This window comes from Nematolebias whitei, chromosome 15, assembly GCF_014905685.2.
Source record: "Nematolebias whitei isolate Nwh7 chromosome 15, NemWhi1, whole genome shotgun sequence".
In the NCBI taxonomy this organism is placed as follows: domain Eukaryota; kingdom Metazoa; phylum Chordata; class Actinopteri; order Cyprinodontiformes; family Rivulidae; genus Nematolebias; species Nematolebias whitei.
Genome location: NC_056512.1, coordinates 2,401,355 through 2,421,886, shown reverse-complemented (window position 1 = coordinate 2,421,886; position 20,532 = coordinate 2,401,355). Strand labels below are relative to the sequence as shown.

General features: G+C 43.1%; 1 long non-coding RNA gene across 1 annotated transcript in view; it reads right to left on the bottom strand.

Annotated features, from left to right (window-relative positions):
- Positions 1-6,831: 6,831 nt before the first annotated feature.
- Positions 6,832-20,532, bottom strand: part of LOC119422005 — a 49,623-nt gene continuing 35,922 nt past the window's right edge. Inside the window, exon 3 of the long non-coding RNA XR_005187388.1 lies at positions 6,832-6,875. This is a non-coding gene — a long non-coding RNA (uncharacterized LOC119422005). The remainder of the gene's footprint in view (positions 6,876-20,532) is intronic.

The window sequence follows — 20,532 nt, the reverse complement described above, 5'->3', positions numbered from 1 at the left end:
GATACCAATATCGGTATCGAGATATATATAACGATATATATACATAAATTTATATATATATATATATATATATATATATATATATATATATAAACCTTCTGGATCGAGTATCATGACAATGTAATCGATCCATGACTGGGCAGATCTATTCACTCTAAATCTATGCTATGTGCTCTAAGTGATGTCACGCGCTAGTGTACTGACTGAACAAATTAAAGTTGTGTTGTTTTTACATGTTTGACCAAGCTTGTGAAGATCTTGGTGTGTTTAAATGTGCTGTTATGGTGCGAAGTTTTCAATAAATTTGCAATTCAGTACATTCATGTCTGCGTTTAACAAAACAAATGTTTTAAGTTAATTCAGCAGTGGGTTTGTAAGCTCAAACATCCAGGTAGACAACAAAAATGGCTAAATCGTGTCATCTGGACCCATTTCAGAAACAGGTCCAGATGACATGATTTAGACATTTTTGTTAATTCAGCACTGTTTTTCTGTATTGGAACGGTATCAGATCGGAATTGACCGATACTAAACGATGGATATCGGTGTCGGATCGGAAGTGAAAAAAGTGAATCTGTGCATCCCTATTTTTGACTATATCTCCATCTTTCTGGCCCCTGCTTACCTCCCCCCACTGAGCCGCAACAAACCGATACAAAGTATAGTAAAAAGTTGGGTGAAAAATAGTGAGTCCATACTGAAAGACTGTTTTGCATGCACAGATTGGCAGGTCTTCAGGGAGGCTGCTGTTAATGATGGGGGGGCTAGACCCGAAGGAATACATATCCTCAGTCCTGGGATACATTAGCAAATGTGCTGATGATGTCACAACCATCAGAAATGTTAAGAGATACCTAGACCAGAAGCCCTGGTTGAATGCAGAGGTTCACAGCCTCCTGGAAGCCAGGGACACTGTCTTTAGGTCTGGCAACTCACAGGAACTGAGAAAGACCAGGAAAGAGCTGATTGCTAGTATTAAAAGGGCCAAAGCCACATATGCACAGAGGATCCAGGGTCAAGTTATCTTATAAAACCCACGGAGCATGTGGAGAGGCATTAAGTGTATAACAGATTATAAAGACAGAGGTACACAATGCCCTAGAGACTCATCACTGCCTGATGCCCTCAAGTTCTACGCATGCTTTGAAGGCTTGAACAGACCACCCAGCACTAGACTCACCTCACCACTGGAAGAGGAGTTTCTCAGCGTGACCTCAGCCCAAGTGAGTACTTTCAGGAGGATTAATCCTCACAAAGCAACTGGCCCAGACAACATCCCCAGGATGGTGCTGAAAGACTGTGCTGATCAGCTCTGTGAGGTGCTGGCCGACATCTTTAACTCTTCACTCACCCTGGCAACAGTTCCCACCTGCCTGAAGACTGCCACCATCATCCCAGTCCCAAAGAGCTCTACAGTGACTGGTCTGAATGACTATTGGCCAGTAGCCCTCATCCCGATAGTCACTAAATGCTTCAAAAAACTGGTCAGGACCCACATCAAAACAACTATCAACATCAGCGAGGACCCTCGTCAGTAAGTACACCACGACAATCCATCAACAGAAGACGCCATCTTCTCTGTGGTCTACACTGCTCTCACCCACGTGGAGAAAGACTCCTATGTCCGTATGCTCTTTGTGGACTTCACATCTGCCTTCAACACCATGATCCCCCCAGACCATGACAGACAACTATTCACAGTAGGACTAAGCCCTTTCATTTGCAACTGGGTCCTAGACTACTTCACAAACAGACCACAGCCTGTGAGGATCCACAACTTCTCCTACTCCACCATAACCCTCAGCACTGGCTCCCCTCAGGGCTGTCTACTGAGTCCTCTCCTGTTCACTCTGCTCACGTATGACTGCACAACTACCCATCCAGGCTGTCATACTGTAGTTTACAGATGATACAGCGGTGGTTGGATGTATCAGAAACAACAAGCCCAGCTACAGGCAGGAGGTGGAACATCTGCTGGTGCAGGAAGAACAACCTTCACATGAATGTGAAGGAAACAAAGGAGACAGTCATGGACTTCAGATGGAACAAACACACCTACACCCCTCTAAACATAAGAGGATCTGCGGTAGAAGTGGTCTCCAGCTACAAGTACTTGGGTGTGCACTTACCATAAATGACACCCTCAGCTAGTGCAACTACACTACCAGCCTGATCAAGAAAGCACATCTCTACTTCCTCAGGTGAGTGAGGTCAGTGAGGCGAGCTGGTCTGGGAAGCACAGTCCACATCCCCTTCTACAGGTGTGCAGTGGAGAGCATTCTGTGCTCCAAAAAATACATTCACATTAGTGTCAACTAAGAAGTTTGTGAGTTGAGTTGAACACCTGTAAAACAAAGTCTGTTTGTTCCCAAGGGAATAGATGCATCTTATTGTAAACAGTTTCAAACACAAAACACATGAATGATGTTTGTTTGAGATGAGGTGAACTCTTTTTCTGTTTAAGCTGAGGTGAACCGTTTTCTGAGATGAGGTGTTCTTTTCTGAGGTGGTGAACTGTTTTTGAGGTGGTGTTCCCCTACACTTTTGTTGGATATAACTGGGACCCTGTGTACAAAATTTCTATCCCCACATGTACCACATGTGGTGCGAAATGACAAATAAAGAAACTTTGACTTTGATGCACAGCGTTGGTTCTGAAACCCAACTCCTGGAACAAAGCTCTCTTCTTCCCTAAAGTTGTCCATTGCCATATGCATCGAGCAGGTGTGAGGATCCTCACAAGTCCCCGGCTGAGCTCCTTAGTGCTGGAATCTCTGGTGAGCAAAAGGGCTTCTCTGCAGCGCCAAGCTGCAAAAATAAGTTTTGACTGGTGTTTGTGCCTTTGCACCAAACAGCAGTTCATAGAGCACAGCCCTCTTGGATTTTCTGAATAGTGTCCTGCAATGGGTGCCATCTAGGGATCCCATGGTTCTCCTGACTCTGATGTCCATGGGGGCAATGACACTTGGAGATGAGTGGAAACTCATTGTTCCTAACCTTACCCTGAGCAATATTTTGTTAGTGGACTTACGTGCTGGATGGCAAGGCAGCACAGCTGGTAGAACTGCCACCTCACAGCGAGAAGGTTGCCAGATTAAATTCTGACCAGGGTGGAGTTTGCATGTTCTCTCTGAGCATGCGTGGGTTTTCTCTGGGTACTCTGGTTTCCTCCCACAGACCAAAAACATGCATGTTAGGCTGACTGGTAACTCTAAATTGTCCATAGGTGAGAGTGAACAAATGAATGGTTGTTTGTCTCATTTGTCTCTATGTGGCCCTGTGATGGACTGGAGACCTGTCCAGGGTGTCCCTATGATGAACTGGATACCTGTCCAGGGTGTCCCTGCTTTGACTCGGTAGTGGCATCAGCCATCTTCTATGGCGTTGTGTGTTGGAGCAGCAGCTTATCATCAGCTGAGAAGAAGAAGCTAGATAAGATCATCAAGAAGACCAGCTCTGTACTTGGACGCCCCCTCGACCCAGTGCAGGTGGTGGGAGACAGAAGGACTCCAGCTAAAATAACATCATTGCTGGACAACGTCTCCCACCCCATGCATGAAGCTGTTGCTGAACTGAGAGCTCATTCAGTGACAGGTTCCTGCATCCTAAATGCACAAAGGAGCGTCACCGCAGGTCCTTCCTCCAGCAGCTGTTTGACTCTACAACCATCACTGCTCCAACAAACTCTATAAGGATTAAATACATGCTGACCTCTGCTGAAACACACACTCTGCCTGTAATACTGTACTGTCAATAGTCTGCCATTCTCAATGTTCCAATACATATTGAACATTATTATTGATATTGTTTATCTTATTTCTTATATATTGTGTTGTTTATTAACATGTAGGAACTTTTGTGTGAAATCTTTTTATCTTTTTATCTGTTGCTGCTGTTGCTGCTGATACACTGGAATTTCCCATCCGTGGGACAATAAAGGCTGTTTCTGTTCTATTCTATTCTGATGGACTTGCTACCTGTCCAGGGTGTCTCTGGCCTCTCACACAGAGACCGCTAGATATAGGCGCCAGTGATCCCCACAACCCGAAAATTAAGAAGCAGGTTAAGATAATGAATGGATGGATGGATGGATGAATGGACTTCTGGGCTTTGCTTGTGCTTTCCACAATGGCGTAGTGAAAACATTTCCAGGATTATTCTGGCCATCATGTTCCACCCTGAGGAGAAAGTCTGAGGACTCAGGGAAAGGAAGATCTATTACCATTGTAGAGCTCACTAAGGTATTAAAAAGCTCCTTGGTGGCAGCAGTGGACCAGATTTATCATGAGATGTTGAAGGTTGTGGGACTGCCATGTTTCACATACACATTGTATGGAAGACCAGCAAAACACCTGCAATATGACAGACTGGAAAGTTGGTCCCCATTTTTAAAAAGTGACACTGGAGTGTGCACTGCAACTATCAAGGGTTCGTACTGGTTCATACTATTCAGCCTCCTGGGAAAGGTGTTGGAAGGGAGGCTCTGACATACTGTTGAACCTCAAATACCGGTACAGGAGCAGCAGTGTGGCTTTTGTCCAAGTTGTGAAACGGTGATCCAGATCATCACTCTTGCAAAGTTGCTAAAAGGATCATGGAAGAAAAAGGAGCTGAGACAAAAGACAAAGCACTTGACTAATTAGTTTGTCAACGTTATGACTGTCACCTATGGTCTTCAGATATAAATCATGACCAAAAGGATGTGATTCTCAGTACAAACAGCTAAAATTAATTTTCTATGTAGGGTGGCTGGGCTCAGAGACAGGGTGAAGAGAGGAGAACAGGTCTCATACCTCTCTGGTCATACCAGAGACGTATGAGGTTTGAGTAGAGCCCAGCTCTTCCTCATTGAAAATATTAAGGTGAGGTGGTTTGGGCATCTGATTAGGATGTGACTTTGACATTGCAGTCTGAAAAGTTTTCCGAGCACTTGTTGAAGACCCTGGGACAGACCCAGAACTCTGAAAATATTATGCACCTTCTCTGACCTGGGATCCCTGAGGAAGAACTGGAGTGTTGCTGGAGACAGGGATATCAGGGTTTCCCTCCAGCAGCTCCCTGATGGCCTTTGCAACCCTACCACTGAAAAGCTTCAGGAAATGGATAGTTGGATTAGTGTAAAAGGTATTAACTGTGAGATCTAAATGCCAATAATAAGACGAGCTGTTATGTTCAAACTAATCAAGCTTAGTTGTACTAGAGACAACAAAGTGGCTTCTTTTAATTTGACTATATAAAATGGAAACATGTTGCGAAGCTGAAGTACCGTTGCGTTCTTAAAGGCTTAATGTTTTGTTTATTTTATGCTTGGTATTTAATCAATGTTACTGTTATAGTCTGATATTTTTACTCAAAGAGATCCTTAGTAGTACGTAGTCCACCTGTGTTTCATCAGCTCATCTCACAATACTTGTACTCCTGGTTATCTTCAGCTCATAATTTCTTCTCTTTATACTTCTAAATATGTTTAGTTTAGTTATGACTTGAGCTATTGTTCCTCTATCTTCTGTCACCACATGTGACATTTAGTGTCTATTTGTCACAGTCTGGATAAAAGGACATGGGTCAGTTTGAAGAGTTGGGTCAATCCATCTGAACCCTGTTTGTTGATATCATCCAGTTGTTTAGAACCAGAAGACAGCTGGGACATCAGTCATACTCCACAAGATCCTCAATGTCTAGCACATTTCCCTGAAGAGAAAACAAAAACAAAGCTTTAGGTAAAAGACAAGTATCAGGAGACATCTCTGCTGCCTTCATACATCTCCTCCTACATGTCTCTGCGTGACTGCAGCTACAGCGTGCACTCCCAGGACATCATTACCTGCAGTGTTCCCTCAGTGCAGACTGAACTAGGCAAAAGGACCTTCTCCTACTCTGCTCCTGTTTCTTGGAATATCTTGTAAAAACATCTGAAGCTCTCGACCTTGACCTCTCTAAGTGGCTTCAAACATCTGTTAAGTTCCTGGCAAAAACCAATGCAGACGTGTTCCTGTTTTTAGTTTTCTACACCGCCTTATAATCTAGCTGTTTTTTTTTTTTTTTTTTGTCTTTTCACTGCTTTTCCTTTTGACTATCCTTATGGTTGCTATTTTGTTTTAATTTGTTTAAAAAAAGTAATTAAAAATTTGTATGCCTCTTTTGTGAATGTCTATTGTTGTCATTGTTGCTCACTGTTGTCATCACTCTGTTAAAAAATCAGGTCTCTCTTGTAAATGAGTACCCAAGGCTCAATGGGATTAACCTGTCTAAATAAAGGTTGAATAAAAAAACATTGTACAGTCAGTGGAATGGGAAACTCACCCATCCTCCATGACTTTTCACCCATGGGGCGAAGCTCTCCATGTATCGCTCTGCATAGTCTTTTGTGCGTTGGGCTCCTGTGGCTGTGATTATTCGCCGTGACACCTCCATACTGACGGCCACTCGTCGTAGAGTAGGACTACCTGATGGTGGTAAGGGTGGGGCCTCAGACACCTCATTACTACCAACAAAGTCTAGAAGCTTGGCAAACGATGCGTAAGAAAGACGATTCAAGCTGTTGCGCAGAAATGGGTTTTCCTGGATCTGTCAGAAGATGTCAGAAAACTGCACTGTTAAAGTGTTTAACATATGCAGAGTTAGATTTAACTGAAGAGAGGTTTGTTGGTTATGTTTAAGAGCCTAATGCATCATCAACATGTTTTTTGTAGAGCAGCTGCTGTTCCTGTTCTGCTGTTCCTGAACTTTGTTCAAACCAAAAACTGATAATGCACATGAACAGAAATCTGGGATATTTAATGGTGTAATCAAGTGTACCTTTGCATTCATTGAATCTCCTTCAGAACAAACCAGATGAACAAGTTGTTGTGCCACCGCTTCTTGATCATACTCATCTGAAAAAACGAGCAATCAGAAAAATGAAAAGACATTACAGAGAAATACAACATATTCATGATGCTGAAGGACATAACATGAAGACAAGATGAATCAATCCAAATAATGGATTACTAAGTCAAACAAAAGAAGCGCCTTTTGCTATAAACAAGGTCATCAGGTGGAAAACTAAATGGGAAACTGAACAGCCACAGGCCAAAAGGATGGCCCAGCACAGAAGAGCAACATCATCAGGCCAGGACTCTGCGGTCTACACTCATCTCCAGGCCAGCGGTCACTCTTTCAGGGATGAAGATGTTCACATCCTGGACAGAGAGGAACGATGGTTTGAGAGAGGAGTAAAGGAGGCCATCTTTGTGAAAAGAAACCGTCCATCATTAAACAGGGGTGGAGGCCTCCGTGTTCAACTGTCCCCCTCTTACAATGCTGTGATTGCTAGTATCACTCAACCCCCTGTGAACAGTAAGCAGCCATCAGTGTGCTAATGATCCATTGTTAGGCTGATGGTTCTCCTTGATTATGTGAGTAGCTGGTTTTGGTTGTCAGCAGCAAACTGGTAGATCCACTACGAGAAGGTGCTATTTAAGAGACTGAGCTGAATACAGCACCTCAGACTGAAGAAGTCATTCGGATAAAAGATTAAATGTTTCTACTTTTTTTGTTTGTTTTGTTTTTTGAATGCCCAGAGGACCAGACTTAACATTTTTAGATTGTTCTACCTGGATTATTGAGCATGCATCAGGAGATCTTAGCTATAACTATAATAAAAACAGTAAGTTCACAGTTTCAAAGCATTTGAGTGGCAACAAATATATTTTAAACTCCCCTCCACCTAAATGAAAAAGCAAAAATAGAAAATAGCAATCCTTTATTTTTCTGGTAATGTTAATTTTATGTCAATGATGTCAATTGTTGTCAATAAACTCTCAGCCAGATTAGCATGAATCTGAAAAAACCCTCCTGTCCTGATAAATGATAACACCCTCATTTGATGCATGATGCTCTCAGCCCAGGGAGTAGAACCAGTGACTTTTCCCTCCGACACACCAACTTTTGCCACTCCATTCCTCCTCGTGAGGGCATTTCCTTCGACTTCTGGTAGGCTGGAAGATGTCCGGCATCCATCCTTCAAAACTCAATCAGTGGACTCGCAATGTCTCTGTCAGCGACCCATCTGGAGTTGCATTCAGTCATCTGTCAAACTCTGACACCTCAGTGGTTCTTCCATCTGCCCGGTTTAGGTCCTCAAGTCTCCATCCAGGAAACAGCTTTGTGCCGAAATCCGGTCTCCCGTCTTTATAAATGGTAGCTCATTACTTATTGTTTAATGGTGACACAGCGGCAAGTGACCGAGTCTGCGTAGACTGTACGAGCCGGCTATTAACATCTCATGAGGTAAGCAGGAAACCTGTTAAGTCAAATTTCTGCGTGTCCCTTTAGGACTGACAGGCTGCTCTGTTTTCATTCCTGTGCTTGCAGTTTAGTGAGCTGAAAGGCAGTAGAACGTTACAGTATAATACGTGATTTCATAATTGTAATTATCAGACGTAATAGTTTATATACGTGAATTTTTTTTTCGCTGCGGCGCACGGGGGATTAGGCCAGAAAAGTTAACAACATCACTAACCGTAAGTGGTCCGAGAATGCTATGAACACGTGAAACGCTAATTTTCTCCTAAAAATAAGAATCGACTGGTTGATTTAAAAGCCCGTACATAAGTTTTTGTTTGATTATAGATCAAATTAAACAAACAGCGTGACTGAAGGTTTGAAGCCCCGCGTGAAAATAATGACGTCATTTTTGCTGACGGCAAAATCTTTATGAGAAGCGTGTGCAGTCCAAAGTCGTTCCCGGGTGTAACTGCTTGCAGCTGTTTACTAGAAACGCGTTAAAACTTGGACGTCGGGAAAGCGTTAAGAGGTGTTGGTTGTCTGACAGTTTGAAGAAACTACTGGGTTTTGGGTGCTTGTGGTGTGCTTTGCTAACTCTCTGAAAGAAGTTGTCAGCCTAGGGATCCTGTTTTGTGATAGTCCCCTTTAGGTCTGCAGTTGGATGCAGACTGGTCAATGGCACAACAGCAAACGACATGTTATTTGCAGCTGTGCTCTTGAAACGGGCAAATCTTTAAAATAAACACCTATAATACAAGGCATAAGGTCCAATAGAGACACGATGAAGTCCAAGAGAGACCTGTAGAATGTTGTGAAGCTATTAGAGTAGAAATAGGGTCAGGTTAGCTTTTAGAATAGGCAGTGAGGGACATACACTACCTTGACAAAAGTATTTGCTCACCTGCCTTGACTCACATATGAGCTTAAGTGACATCCCATTCCTAATCCATACAGTTCAATATGACATTGGTCCACCCTTTGCAGCTAGAACAGCTTCAACTCTTCTGGGAAGGCTGTCCGCAAGGTTTAGGAGTGTGTTTATAGGGATTTTTGACCATTCTTCCAGAAGCAAATTTGAGGTCACATACTAATGTTGGATGAGAAGGCCTGGCTCTCAGTCTCCATTCTAATTCATCCCAAAGGTGTTCTGTCGGGTTGAGGTCAGGACTCTGTAATGTTCTAAAGGGCTAGGTTAGCTTCAGAGCTTCACTACAATTTTATTTAAATAATGGGTTCTCTCTTTTTCGAGCTACTTACAGATATGTGACAGAGGTACTGTGCGTAGATGGTTTAATCAGTGACATGAGACGTTAATTTTCTTTGACCCATCAAAATAAATGTGGTCATTTATTAACAGAATCAAAATTTAACATCAAAACATTGTACACTTGATTAGACTGGTCTGGTTCTGATTAATAAAACTTGGCACGTTTTACTTAATAAAAACAACAGACATTTCTGAAGATATCTGGATTAATTACTGGCAAGATAGAAGAGTTTTAAAGATGGGAAATATGGAGGAGTTTAAAGAAGATGTGGAGGAAGATTTATGTCTTTAGACCAGAACAACACGCTCCTTTCAAATGCAGCGCCCGCGGTACACTTGTAGTGAAACTCGTGACGACTCTTTACCTTGGCAGAGGATGGGTCCGCTACGGTCAAGAGGTCCCTGGCACGCTACCTTTCAGCATCTCCTCAGGGTGGCTGCGACTCGGCAGAAGTCGTGAGATACTCCGTTCAACAGAACAAACTTCCTCAGAAGTTGTAGGGCATTCGCCTAGTGGAGCCACAGCGAGGCGTCGTGGCTCCTGCAGAGATGGATGACTCCATCAGACTGGAAACTGAGTCTGAAGTTCCACTCAGCAGTGGAAAAACTCCAGAACTACTCCACAGAACCCCAGAAGACTCAGAAAACTGAGAAGACTCAGATGAGACTTTTTAAAGAGTTCTGTTTCTGGTCACTTTTAAGAAGTCCTGATTGGTTGAAGCAACCAACAGGGGTGTGGTTCTAGTGCCGTCAAAGGGTTTTTACAAGTCAAGAAAACAGCAGAAATGTTTAGGAACAGAGAGAAATGTTTTGGCTAAGTGAGAAACACTGCAGGTGCCCGTTCTCTTATTTACTGTCTGAGAGTTTTAAAAACACGACAGCCCATTCCAACAACTTGTTTTTGACAGTCTCCGACTTTTGACCGACATCACTCTTTCTCATTTCAGACAGAAGATCAAAAAATGCATAATTACTTTGTAAAATAGACATTTAACTTGATTTCTAATTTAAATGAGGATTAAAAATCATTAATACTGTTTCACAGTTGATTTAAAATGAGTGGTTCACTTCAACATTTAAAAATGGTATGAACTAAACACACTTTTGATTATCAAGATATTGTAAAATAGTAATGATAATATGAAAAAGAGTGTTCTTTCAATTGATTAGTTCAAGATACAATTAGACTGTCTCTGGATGAGCTAATTTGTATTTCTGGATTCAAATCAATGAAATAACAGTTCCTGTCCCATGAAGGTCTTCAGAGGCAGGTTTTGGTCGGAGGCCTAGTCCACTACAGTCCCCCCTTTGGAAATCATCGCCTGTCCATGGGGATGAATTCCAACATGAACTTACGCCTCCGAATGTCCTTGAGCTTGATGTAATCCAGCAAGAGGAAAACAAAAGTCAAAGAAGGTAATCCCACAACGGTTTAGGTAATTCCACCATGTTGTTAATAATTCCATAATGTTGTTGGTAATTCCATAATGTTGTTGGTAATTCCATTGTAGCAATGCTTTAACCCCTTGGAAACAAAGTCTGTAATCCATCGGAAAAAGTCATATAATCCACAACGATAAATCCACAACGATTGGAGGGGTTTATTGATCAGCATGCAGAGGGGTTCCCTCGATTGAACTGCAGAGGCGACCACTGGATGGAGATTGGAGACACACGTTGGAGTTGTAGATCCCTTCAGCAAAGGTTGCTGCTGGTGGTTCCCAGTGGGTGCCATTCTAGTTCTATGTGTTATGCATTTATGTGGTTTTAGTTGGGCTCATGAGTGGGATTTTACATAAGACCTTAACCTATATGCACCTGGTGTGTAAGCTATCATGGTTTAGATCAGCTAAATTTACCAGTTTAAAGGGTGGGTCATGCTGAAAAATTTTCATTTAGTGATTTATACCTATAGAAGGGCATTCAAAACTATTTTTCCATTCCTAACTTGGTTTAAGTTAGATTTACATGGCAAAATATAGTTTGGTTCAATTGTCTGTTGTCCTTTTAGATGAATGACTTGAGGTTTGGTTTTTTGGTTTTCCCCTAGATGTTTTTGGAGTCTATGGCGAGACTCAACTGAAGGATTAGCTAGCGCCCCCCCCCCGAATAGGATTGTTCGAGTAGGTTCGGCTTAAGCGTTGTGAGACCAATGTAGATTATGGTACTTAAGGTAGCATTAACCTACATTGACTCCTCAAAGATTGAGTTTTAACAAATGAACTGCATATTGGCATAGTTAAGTCCTCTTAGTCTCCAACTTAAATACACACAGAATTCATTCTTGCTGGGGGTGTTCAGAAACAATACCAAAAACCAATTAAACGATGTCTCAACATCGACAAAAATAGTGACTAAGCAACCAGTAAAACAACGTTTCAACATTGACAAAAGTAGTGATTAAGCAACTAGGAAACGACGTTTCGGTGCGTCACTCACTCTGAATGTCAGATTTGATCACGTTATCGCGTCTGGTAACATTACCCTAACTAACGTCACCCCCCTTTGGTCATGGGGGACCACGAACACGGGTGAGGACGTCGCTCCATGAGCTAAAGTTAGGATGCCCTTGAGTAGTTTTAGCTGATTGCACAGCTGAAAGAGGGCTTTAAGGTCGGGATTGTAATCCAGGTCTGCTTCGGACGGAGTGTTTTTCCCGGTCAGTCAAGTACAGCATCATCGAGTTTATTGCAGGATCCAACTTCTGAAGTTGGATGATGTCTGGGTCAGTCAGCACGGGTTGTACAGAGACTGTGTTGTCAGCCGACTTGGCTGTAGCCTGTGCACGTGTGACTGCCATCACCTCGGCTGTAGGTTGTACTGGCAGAGTTGCAAGCAGCCAGGAGGGGTCAAAGGACCTCTGAGGGCCGTCCATGGCTCTGTCCTTGATAGCTGATTTATCTGTCCCCGACGACAGTACAGCATCTTTGGTGTGGGATCCTTGGATCTCTACACCTTGAACTACCAATGGTAGGTAGTATCCGGTGGGCCCTGACTGTTTCAGCTCGCAGAGGAGGCTTAGTTGTTCAGTCAGAGTCGGTTTCACCGGTTGGGTGTTTTCGGTTCCACATGCTTTTGAAGGATAACTTACCAGGACTGTGTTCTCTGTCGAGAGGTCCTCGGTGCCTTCTGCAGTGCCTGCTGTTGGGCAGTCTGTGACTGTCTCAGGAGGCATGAGTATTGGCAAGGGTTTGCTCACTCTAGCCCACATTGTCTGTTTACCATAATCTATAATCGCGTCAAAGCAATTTATAAAATCCTGGCCGACCAAAAATGGGAATGAGTCAACCGGAGACACATGTACCGGGTGGTATAGTGTCATCTCGCCAACCTGCATGTGAACCATAGCTATAGCTGTTAGGGTTGTCTTCGCCTCCGCGAGGCCCTGCAGCCCTATAGCACATTCTATGAGAGGTATTCCCCTGTGAACACTATTAGCGGCAGTCCTGAGCTCCTCGAACAGTTTGACTGACATAATAGTTATGTCGGCTCCACCATCCAGTAGGGCTTCACGTGTGAGGACTCCTTCAAAGTGTGATCGACAGGTAAGCTTTTTCAGCGACCCCCTTTCTGATCAGGTTACACAGGAACCTTGGAGGTTTCGGCCGACGATTCTTCTCACGTCTACCTTCACCTGTGTAATCCTGGTTTTTCCGAACCGTTGGTGCAGTTGCAGCTGTTCCTGAGAGTTCGGCTTTTGACGGACGTCCGTCATTGATGTATGAGATCACCCGCTCACCGTGTGTTGAGGGGCTCTCATTGTTTGTAACAACAAGGTCCTGGTGGCTGTCCATGACAGCGGTAGCATTGCTGTGTGTGTCACCCTGGTTTGACTGAAACGTTAGCACAGCTATTGCTGTTTCTGAGGATTCAGTCTGTGACGGGTCACCGTCGGTGACGTGTGATTGTACCCCCCTATCTCAGGTGAGGTCGTGTCAGAGTTTACCACAACAGCGTCATGGTGACTGTCTGTGACAGCAGTAATGGTGTTGTCTGTGTGCTCTGACTTATCAGCAATGATATCGCCAAACAAAGTGTTAGGTTGTTTGTCCGTGGTAACACCTTCCAACAAGTCCAACAACTGATGCACCCTGTCTGTCTCGTCCGAGCTCAGAGGACTGCGGTTCTTTTTCTGGACCTGCTGCTGTTTCTTTTTCGTCGCAGGCTGTTCAGCCCGACGTGGTGGGGAAACAGTACACCCCCTTTGGGGTTCCCGGTGGGATCCCTGGTTGTATGGGTCACTTTTGGTGCCATACTTTTTACCCTTAGGGCATTCGCCCCCCTTCTGGTACGATCGTTCATCCTCTGTTTCCTTGGGAAACCATTTAGGATCTCGTCTGGACCAGGGGGCACTCACCTGTTGTGGATTGGCTGCTAGGAAACCTCGTTTCCTCTCGCCTGTTTTGGGAGGGGGAGGGGGAGTCGAAGCTCTTGTCACTTCCAATTCTAATGACTGGGCAAGAATCCTCTCACCTGGGTACACCTCAAAGGGTGTTTCGGCCTGTGAATGTGCTTCAAAAACATTCATAGCACAACTTTTTATCTCACTAATGGATTTCTCTTTGAAATTAGCCATCATTTGCACTGACATCCTTATGTCAGGGTGGAGATTTTTGCTGAACACGTACTTAAACGGTTCCTCTTCCTCCATGTTGGCCTCATTCCTGTAACCAAAATAAGCCTGCAAAATTGTTAGATTGTTTTTGCAAAATTGCAAAAACCAAAACTGATGTTTTGGTTTTTGGACCTGAGCACATTAGGAATTAATTTTTCAGTCTTTCTACCTCCTTAGATGACATTAATCTGGCCTCCAGCTCTAATGTTAAAAATCTTGGTGTTATTTTTGATCAGGACATGTCTTTTATCCCCCACATTAAAAACGTTACTAGAACTGCCTTCTTCCACCTGCGTAATATCACTAAAATTAGAAACATCTTATCTAAAAATGATGCAGAATAACTGGTCCATGCATTTGTCACATCTAGACTGGACTATTGCAATGGTTTATTATCTGGGTGTCCAAATACTTATTTAAAATGTCTTCAGTTGATCCAAAATGCTGCTGCCAAAGTCTTAACTGGAGTTAGTAATAGAGATCTTTTTTTTTTCATTTACCCTTTATTTATACAGGTAGTCTCATTGAGCCACGCAAACTCATTTTCAAGAGAGACCTGTTTAGGGAGCAGATGGTGGGGGTTAAGGGCCTTGATAAGGGGCCCAGAGTGAGGCAAATGAGGGTGGAAGGAGGTGTGGGTGTTTCACCTTTTCCACCCACATTTTCATGTTGATGGTACAGGGAGGTGAACTTGCGACTTTCTGATCACAAGCCAATCTTCTAACCTCTGCGCCACCACTCCCCCCATATCTCTCCAGTTTTAGTTTCTCTCCATTGGCTCCCTGTCAAATCCAGAATACAATTCAAAATCTTACTTCTAACCTACAAAGCTCTCAACAACCTAGCTCAATCTTATATTACAGATCTTATTGTTCCATATTTTCCTAACAGAGCACTTTGCTCTCAGACTGCAGGTTTACTTGTGGTTCCTAGAATTTACAAAAACAGAATGGGAGGCAGATCTTTCAGTTATCAGGCTCCTCTCTTGTAGAACCAACTTCCAATCTCTGTCCGTGAGGCTGACACATTATCCAGTTTTAAAATTAAGCTTAAGACTTTCCTTTTTGCTAAATCCTATAGTTCGGGTCAGCTTGGGTTTCCTGAGCTGTCCCTTAGTTATGCTGCTTTAGGCTTAGACTGCTGGAGGACAAACTGACCACAATTTTCACTCTGCTACTGTCTTTATTTATTCTGCTCAACATTTGTAATTATTTTTTTCTATACTTAACATGGGGGTGGGGGGTGGTTGTCTTTCAGGTACACCTGAACCTACCATTCTATGTTCATCTGTCTCTCCTTCCTGTCCTTTCAACCAGCCGGTCAAAGCAGATGGCTGCTTGTCCTGAGCATGGTTCTGCTAGACGTTTCTTCCTTTTCAAAGGGAGTTTTTCTTTTCCACTGTTGCCACTGTGCTTGCTCAGGATGTGAGACTGCAACGAAGCCATGATTCAACTTGTCTGCTGGGCTTCCTCCTTAGATAGAGAACTTTACTAATTGGCTTTATATATGTGAATGTTCCTGTAAAGTGCCCTGAGACAACTTTGTTGTGATTTGGCGCTATATAAATAAACTGAATTGAAGTGAAATCTTTGAGTGTAGCGGGATAGATCACTTCAGCTTCCCAACAGCCCTGGTGACTTAAGCCCAACAGAGGTCGACAGCCCCAGTCACAGTGCCATTCGGGTTGTTATTTGTCTGGATGGATCCAATTGTATCTCGTCAGTCTTTTCACGTTGCTTTAGGATCGCTATCCAGATCACAATTCCACCTTGCAACAACAGGTTAGAGATGGTCCAATCTTTTTTTTATCCCCCGCAGGTCTAGAGGCTGTAGTGAACTAAGCCTCAGGTCAAAAGCCTTCCTGGGACAGAAACTGTTATTTCATTGATTTGAGTCCAGAAACACAGATTAAGCTCATCCAGAGACTTTCTAAGTGTGTCCTGCACAGATCAATTGAAAGAACACTCTCTGTTCATTATCATTACTATTTTACAATATCTTGATAATCAAAGTGTGTTTAGTTCAAATCATTTTTAAATGTTGAAGTGAACTACTCATTTTAAATCAACTGTGAAACAGTATTAATGATTTTTAATCCTCATTCAAAGTAGAAATCAAGTTAATGTCTGTTACAAGAGTAATGATGCATTTTTGATTTTCTGTCTGAAATGAGCAAGTAGTGAGTCGGTCAAAAGTCAAGGAACGGTCAAAAACATGTTTATCGGAACGAAATGTCATGTTTAACTCTCTCAGATAGATAGAAGGAGACTGGCTCCTAAATGTCTCTGTTTCTTCAAAACATCTTTCTGTCTGTTCTTAAAACATCGACTCTGTCTCCTTGACTTGTAATAACCTCTTACGTCACTAAAACCACACCCCTCTTGGTTCGTTCAACCAATCAGGAAGTTCTCAGAGGAACCGGAAGTGACCTCTTTAAAAGGGTAGACATTTCCTAGTTCCAAGCAGAACAAGAGTTCCAAGCAGAACAACGTTCCAGACATGAACCAAAGTTCTGAGAGCAGAACCGAACGAAAGTTCTGAAGTGCTGGAGTTAGTTGGGAGTTCTTTCGAGTCTCGTGGGGATTATGGAATCTTCCACATCTGAGTGGAACTCTGACGGGCTCACAGCTCATGTGAGTCCACCCGGGAGGTGAGCGTGCTGTTGAACGAAGTACCGTCACTACTCCGGACGGTTCTCTGCTATCCTACGGAGACGCTGAAATGGTAACGCTGAAAGAGAACTCTACACCGAAGCTGAGATATCTTCTGCAAAGGTACAGAGTCGATTTCCACTACCGAAGTGTACCGAGGTAGAGCTGGGTTCGAATGGAGGGTGTCGTTCTTCGTCAACACATTTTCCCTCACACATCTTTGCTCTCCATTTAAACTTCATTTTCCCACCTTTAAAACTCTTCTATCTGCCAGTAATTAATCCAGATATTTTCAGAAATGTCTGTTGTTTTCAGTTGCAAATAAGAAATCATGGCCGTATGATTTCTCATTGTAAAGCTCATTAATTAAGCTGTGTAATTGTAATCAATCTGCCAATTAATGTAAATGTGTGATGTGTTTTAAATCGTTTTTAATTAAACGGCTCACTGTTGTTGGTGAGTCAGAAATTTAAACACGTTTCCGTCCACATTTAATCATTCAAGGCACGAGAGTACTCAGTCCAGAAAAATGAAAGAATCCGTTTAAATTATGGATAATATCAGACAGGTATCATTCATTACAAGGCAGACTTCAATGATGTTGATATGCGTTCTCTTTATATTTCTCTCTCTCCTCTATTCCCATTTCCTTCTTTACCATTTAACCCTTCTCTCACGTTTCTGCTTTGTAATCTTCTTTGTTTTTCATCCCCATGTCCATTACATCTGAAACAAGCCCATAGCAAATTCTAATAAAATTTAATTTTCATATCAAGTGGAGCATTAAGGCCAGCCATAATGCTCTGCTTGTGAAAGTAAATCTGTTGGGCATCACTTTGACACTCAGACAATAATTTTAAGTGTCACAATACCGGACAGGACAAGGGAAAAAAAAAAAAAAAGAGATGATCCAATCTTGTCCGGTCAGATTTTCGACTTTGATGGCTGCTAGCCATTCAGGCGTCTCGTTCAATTTATTTTCCCAAGCTTCGTAGCCTGCCCTTCTTATTCGATTCCATGTCATAGCTTGGTTCAGGAGAATTTCATTGTGATTCTATGGCATGAAAACGTTCCTTGATGCGATGTCCCAGCAGGTCATGTTGGCAAATTTGGATCTTCCATGGGCGACCTTCACGTTTATTAGGCTCCATGGTCTGATTCCAGCCTGGTATAAAATAACCAACAACATTACAAAGCCTATTAACACTACGAGGCCCCGCAGCAGGGTTCATAGACAAGCTACTTTATCCAAAATCGTAATCCTTGGGCATCGCTTAGGTCGGTCAGGGGTTGCTAGATCATCAGAGTCGTCAGAATCATAACAGTCTAGACAGTCGGTTCTCAGTGGTTTCATGGTATTGATAGAGGGGTATCAGGGAGGTGCTATACTCAAGTTCCTCTTCAGGAAAATGCTGCTGGTCTCTAATGACACGGCCTTTAAGGAGCTTCAAGTAGAGTGGGGAGGGGTGTGGCAATCCAGGCTCCAGTCCCCTCCACACCCACATCCATTCATACACCTCCCATTGTTGGGGTTAGAGTTGAGGTCTATGTAATATTCCTTCACAACGTTGAGGTGGATCTTGTACATATTGGTCTTGTCTCATATATCGGTCCTGTCTTGTGATTAGAGCAATCCTTGCTTCATAGTCACTGTAAGCCGAGCCAAGTTCTTTTAGGGCCGTCACATATGTTAGCAGCGAGTGGCCTTGGTACAGTATTTATGTTCTGTACCCTAATCGTGCTTGTGCGCAAGCCCATTTGTTATAAGGGGTTACCACTCAATCCCATACCATTCGCAGGGGGAGACGCTGATTTTCGATGACCCATCGATCTGGTTCACCATCTCTTCTGCTCACGTCCTTAGCCATGGTCGGGCTTGTTGAACAAATCACCATTTCCCCCACTGAAACTTCGTAGAAGTTACTCTTGTATGGTTCCCGGAGTTTGGACCCCATTTGAGTTTAATTCTTTTTCTAGTTACTTCAATGTACACAACGTTAAAAATCCACGGGGACGATTTTGGGCAGGGGTATGTTATACCAGCATAAAAGGGCAGATAGGATGCTCAGTAGGTGTTACACTTGTGGCTCTCCTCCAGGCTAGGTGGACTGACATACCATAGGTTTAAATATAAATATTTTTGTGCCGTTTTTCCACATGGAAAAGTATTTTCTAGGTTTGTCTAACATCCCGGTATGTCCTTGGATAAACAGGACGGGTATTATCGGGCCCATCCCACGGCGCTGCATCAACCCGGCCCATCTGTCATCGTCAACTTGCTTGTGTTCAGTTATCTTGTCCCCTTTCTTCTAGTACCACTTGCACATTCCAAACTTGTGCTCTAGTTGAGGTCCTTGCAGAATTCCCGCGCAGCGCTCGGGTTGAGTGCCCTCAAAGAAGTCCCGGGACCTGATTCTGCCTATCTTTTGTTCATATTGCTGATAAGCTCGGCCCCATTCCTTTAGCATGGCTAGTTTGATTATTAACAAATTCCCTCTGTATGATACTTTCACTTTATGGCCCAATCTTACATCTGGACAAGCCCAGTCATGGACTGGAGTCATAACTCAGTGGCTTATCATTCAAAGAGGGAGGCTTTGGTTTTCAATGACAACTCGGCCCGGGTCACCCTCCCTCTCGTAGATGGCCCTGTAGTGAACTAAGCCTCAGGTCAAGTCCTGACCCTGAGGGCCTTCTCAGTGTTAAGAACTGTTATTTCATTGATTTGAGTCCAGAAATACAAATTAAGCTCACCCAGAGACTTTTTGAGTGTGTCCTGCACTGATCAATTGAAAGAACACTCTCTTTCATATTATCATTACTATTTTACAAATGTCTTGATAATCAAAAGTGTTTTTAGTTCAAACCATTTTTAAATGTTGAAGTGAACTACTCATTTTAAATCAACTGTGAAACAGTATTAATGGTTTTTAATCCTCATTCAAAGTAGAAATCAAGTTAATGTCTGTTACAGAGTAATTATTCATTTTCTTGATCTTCTGTCTTTAATGAGCAAGTTGTGATGTCGGTCAAAAGTCGGAGACAAACGCAAACAAGTTTGTTGGAACGAACTGTCATGTTTTTAAATCCTCTCAGACGTAAATAGAGAAGCTGGCACCTGTTTCCTCCAATCTCACCTAAACATTTCTCTGTTTATTTCAAAAACATTTCTCTGTCTGTTCCAAAACGTCTCACTGTTTTTCTGACTTCTAGTGACCTCTTGCGTCACTAAAATCACACCCCTATTGGCTCTTTCAGCCAATCAGGACTTCCCAAATGAACCGGAAACAGAACTCTTTAAATGTCGACACTTCCTAGTTCCAAGCAGTACAGTTCAGTTCGGAGAGCAGAACCGAACAGAAAAGTTGCTGGAGAGAACAAGAAGTTCCAGACATGATCCGAAGTTCTTCCGAGTCTCGTGGGGATTATGGAATCTTCCACATCTGAGTGGAACCTCTGACGGACTCACAGCTCATGTGAGTCCACCCGTGAGGTGAGCTGCTGTTGAACGAAGTACTGTCACTATTCCGGACGGTTCTCTGCTATCCTACGGAGACGCTGAAATGGTAACGTTGAAAGAGAACTCTACACCGACGCTGAGATATCTTCTGCAAGGTAACGAGTCAATTTCCACTACCGAAGTGTACCGAGGTAGAGCTGGGTTTGAATGGAGGGTGCCGTTCATCGTCGACACATTTTCCCTCACACATCTTTTCTCTCCATTTAAACTC